The sequence below is a fragment of the Terrapene carolina genome, unplaced genomic scaffold (assembly GCF_002925995.2).
Source record: "Terrapene carolina triunguis isolate 2854851 unplaced genomic scaffold, T_m_triunguis-2.0 Scaffold751, whole genome shotgun sequence".
NCBI lineage: Eukaryota > Metazoa > Chordata > Testudines > Emydidae > Terrapene > Terrapene triunguis.
Genome location: NW_020665102.1, coordinates 3,004,064 through 3,008,854, shown reverse-complemented (window position 1 = coordinate 3,008,854; position 4,791 = coordinate 3,004,064). Strand labels below are relative to the sequence as shown.

Here is a 4,791-nt window from a genome sequence, read left to right as displayed (position 1 = left end):
CACCACCAAAAATTCTACAAACCTGCCACCCCTGAGGTTATCCGAGGGACAGGCCAGTGGCAGAAGGAGGAGCACCTTGCTGTACAGCTGGGTAGATGCAGATACTTTCCCCTCTTCTTAACCAACACTAATACCAGGTCAGGCTTTGGCTGGGACAAGATAGCAACTTGTTTCCCCTATTGTTTCCTGCACTCTTTTTCTTGACTAGTTTCGCCTCTGCACCAACTTGCTTACTTACTTTTTCTTTCTTTCTTTCATTTTTTTCTGAGCCTGACTAGCTCAGTTGGTAGAGCATCAGACTTTTAATCTGAGGGTCCAGGGTTCAAGTCCCTGGTCAAGTAATAAGAACAGGAGTACTTGTGGCACCTTAGAGACTAGGGTTGTAGCCCACGAAAGCTTATGCTCTTATAAATTTGTTAGTCTCTAAGGTGCCACAAGTACTCCTGTTCTTCTTGCAGATACAGACTAACACGGCTGCTACTCTGAAACTGGTCAAGTAATGGAGCTATTCAGTAAGTTATTAAAAATGTATGTCTTTTGAGTCCTCTTTGATATTACTTTTTCTCTTCAGGACTTTGCCTTTGCTAAGAAGGGCCTTTTTGTCTGTGGGATTGAAGAGGCAACTTCCTGACATGCCCTCTTTCCTTGCAGGCTGGAGGAATAAAGTCCTCTGGGCATATAGCAGGTTCCTCCCAGATGGCTGCATTCTCACGTGGTGGAGGTGGAAGCTCTGTCTCCTTGCCTCTGTTTCTGCCTTCACATGAATGTGCTGATCTGGCTGCCCTTTCTGAGACAGGATGTGAGGAATGTTTGGAGCATTAGGTGCTCACCCAGCACTTGGCTTTCCTTGAGGGCGTGGTGAGCAGGGCGGGGCTCAGTCCCCCAGTTGGAGAGGGGTGCAGGTCTTGGGGCTGCTGGCCGGGACCTGGAAGAGCATGAGAGGTCTGCAAGAGGAGTGGAGTTGGAGGAGGAGTACATGTCTGCAGTGCCTGGGTGAGGCCTGTGCCTCTTCCAGGCAGAAGGTATTTGTGTGTTGCCAGTCCCTGGGAGGCTTGGGTCCTGCCCAGCGTTGGGGCCTGAATTGTCATGAGACCAGGGGGGAGGAGAGTGCAGAATTGGTGGATCTAGGGAGTGGAGCTCCAGGAGCCACTCACCCCGCCTTGGGAACCCTTGTGGGGACTGAGCTGTCTTTGGGTACGGGTAGTGGTGGGACCCCAGGGGATGGGGACCAGAAGTCTGGGGTCTCATTCACCCAGGGAAGGAAACACCCCTATGGGGGGAGCACTGACTCAGTGAGCACTGGACTTGTTGGTGAGCCCCACAGTATCCTTGGGTCTGACATAAGACCAGGACCACTTGCAGGTGTCTGAGCAGAGGGAGCCACTCAAGCTGCAGACAGCAGAGGTCAGGACCATGAGATGGCAGAGCTGGAAGGCAGGAGAACAGAGCAGCATTCCAGACATACCAGCCCCTGGCACCTCTAAAAGGCCATACTTCCCTTCCCCAAGCACAGAGTCTGAGTGTAGAAAGAAACTTTTAATAAAAGGAAGGAAGGAAGGAAGGAACACAGCATTAATTTGGGAAAATGTCACAAACAGGGTTCATAAACATAAACCACGAACAAAAGACCCACCCCCAAATAAGCTGGGTAGAGTCCTTTTCCCCCAGGTTCTTAAGTCCAGCAAGCAAAAGTCCTTTAACATGAGCCATCCCCTCTTTGCACCCCACTCACAGTTGTCCTTGGTCAGTGCAAGCCCAGAGGTGCAACTGCTGAGTTCACCCCCATCCTGAGCAGAGAAAGGGGAAAATAAGAAGTCACCTTAGTCACTATGCTGTCTAGGGACTTACTCATCCCTCTACAAGCCCAACCTTCTACACTGAAATTTTATAGCCCTGCAGCACAAGTCCACAAGCCTGAGTCAGCTGATCCCGGCTTTGAGACAAGTGCCTTGGGTGTGTTAATGGCAGTGTAGATGTAACATTAACATGCAAAAAACCCCACCCATGCCTGGCCCGGGTCAGCTAACTCGGGGTATGTCTACACTACGGGATTAATCCGAATGTACAGAATTCAAATTTTGGAAACAGATTGTATAAAGTCGAATGTATGCGGCCACACTAAGCACATTAATTCAGCGGTGTGCATCCATGTACCGTGGCTAGCATCGATTTCCGGAGTGTTGCACTGTGGGTAGTTATCCCATAGCTATCCCATAGTTCCCACAGTCTCCCCCGCCCATTGGAATACTGGGTTGAGATCCCAGTGCCTGATGGGGCAAAAAACATTGTCGCAGGTTGTTCTGGGTACATCCTCACCCCTCCCTCCATGAAAGCAACGGCAGACCACCGTTTTGCACCTTTTTTCCTGGGTGAACACAGCAGACGCCATACCACGGCAAGCATGGAGCCTGCTCAGCTCAAGACAGCAGTCATGAACATTGTAAACATCTCGCGCATTATCGTGCAGTTTATGCTGAACCAGGACCAGAAAAATGAGGCAAGGAGTAGGCGGTGACGGCAGCACGGCAACGATAGTGATGAGGACATGGACATGGACATGGACATGGACATGGACACAGACTTCTCTCAAACCGTGGGTCCCGGCGCTTTGGAGATCATGTTGTTGATGGGGCAGGTTCTATCCGTGGAACGTCGATTCTGGGCCCAGGAAACAAGCACAGACTGGTGGGACCGCATAGTGTTGCAGGTGTGGGACGATTCCCAGTGGCTGCGAAACTTTCACATGCATAAGGGCACTTTCATGAAACTTTGTGACTTGCTTTCCCCTGCCCTGAAATGCCAGAATACCAGGAGGAGAGCATCCCTTACACTTGAGAAGCGAGTGGCGATAGCCCTGTGGAAGCTTGCAACGCCAGACAGCTACCGGTCAGTCGGGAATCAATTTGGAGTGGGCAAATCTACTGTGGGGGCTGCTGTCATGCAAGTAGCCAAAGCAATCATTGAGCTGTTGCTACGAAAGGTAGTGACTCTGGGAAATGTGCAGGCCATAGTGGATGGCTTTGCTGCAATGGGATTCCCTAACTGTGGTGGGGCGATAGATGGAACCCATATCCCTATCTTGGCACCGGAGCACCAGCGTACCCAGTACATAAACCGCAAGGGTTACTTTTCAATGGTGCTGCAAGCACTGGTGGATCACAGGGGACGTTTCACCAACATCAACGTGGGCTGTCCAGGAAGGGTTCATGACGCTCGCGTCTTCAGGAACACTACTCTGTTTAAATGGCTGCAGCAAGGGACTTACTTCCCGGACCAGAAAATAACCGTTGGGGATGTTGAAATGCCAATAGTTATCCTTGGGGACCCAGCCTACCCCTTAATGCCATGGCTCATGAAGTCATACACAGGCAGCCTGGACAGGAGTCAGGAGCTGTTCAACTACAGGCTGAGCAAGTGCAGAATGGTGGTGGAATGTGCATTTGGCCATTTAAAAGGTCGCTGGCGCACTTTACTGACTCGCTCAGACCTCAGCCAAACAAATATCCCCATTGTTATTGCTGCTTGCTGTGTGCTCCACAATCTCTGTGAGAGTAAGGGGGAGACCTTTATGGCAGGGTGGGAGGCTGAGGCAAATCGCCTGGCTGCTGATTACATGCAGCCAGACACCAGGGCGATTAGAAGAGCACGCCAGGAAGCGCTGTGCATCAGAGAAGCTTTGAAAACCAGTTTCATGACTGGCCAGGCTACCGTGTGAAAGTTCTGTTTGTTTCTCCTTGATGAAAACCCATCCCCTTTATTGACTCATTCTGTGTAAGCAACCCACCCTCCCCCTTCGATCACAGCTTGCTTTCAAAGGAAATGAAGTCACTATCATTTAAAAATCATGTATTCTTTATTAATTGATTATAAAAAGAGGGAGAGAACTCAGAAGGTAGCCCAGGTGGGGTTTGGGAGGAGGATCGGAGGGAAGGAAAAGGCCACTAAAAAAAGGTTAAAATAATTACAGCCTTTTGCTTGGGTTGTCCACTGGGGTGGAATGGGAGGGTACACGGAGCCTCCCCCTCCCCCCCTGCGTTCTTACACGTCTGGGTGAGGAGGCTATGGAACATGTTGAGGGGGAAGGGTGGTTATACAGGGGCTGCAGCGGCAGTCTGTGATCCTGCTGCCATTCCTGAAGCTCCACCAGACGCCGGAGCATGTCTGTTTGCTCACGAAGCAGCCCCAGCATTGCATCCTGCCTTCTCTAATCTTCCTGCCACCACCTCTCATCTCGAGCATCTCTTCTCTCCTCACGTTGGTCCCTCCTGTCCTCACGTTCACTGGCATCTTTCCTATACTTTGAAACCGTGTCCTTCCACTCATTGAGATGAGCTCTTTCATTGCGGGTGGATTCCATGATTTCCGCGAACATCTCGTCTCGCGTCCTCTTTTTCCAACGCCTTATCTGAGATAGCCTTCGGGACGGAGGAGGGAGGCTTGAAAAATTTGCAGCTGCTGGAGGGAGGGAAAAATGAGAGAATTTTTTAAAAAGATACTTTTTACAGAACAATGCTTATACTCTTTCACTGTGAACAACACTATTCACATTAGATAGCACATGTGATTTTTGTGCAAGGTCGCATTTTGCCTCTTAATATTGAGTGCCTGTGGCTTTGCTGCTAGAGATCACAGACGCAGGTCCAGGCAACAGAATTCGGCTTGCATGCCGCCATGGTAAGCCATTGTCTTTCGGCTTCTGCACCCTCCTTTCCCACATACCAAGCAAAGCTCGTTGAGTGCTGCGGTTTTCCTGTTAACCTTCAGCAGCAGAAAACAAACTAACCCCCCCCC

General features: G+C 50.4%; 1 non-coding gene across 1 annotated transcript; it reads left to right on the top strand.

The window, feature by feature from the left end:
• Positions 1 to 268: 268 nt before the first annotated feature.
• On the top strand, positions 269 to 341 carry TRNAK-UUU. Its single transcript has one exon. It is a non-coding gene; the product is annotated as a tRNA-Lys (tRNA).
• The last annotated feature ends 4,450 nt before the right edge of the window (positions 342 to 4,791 follow it).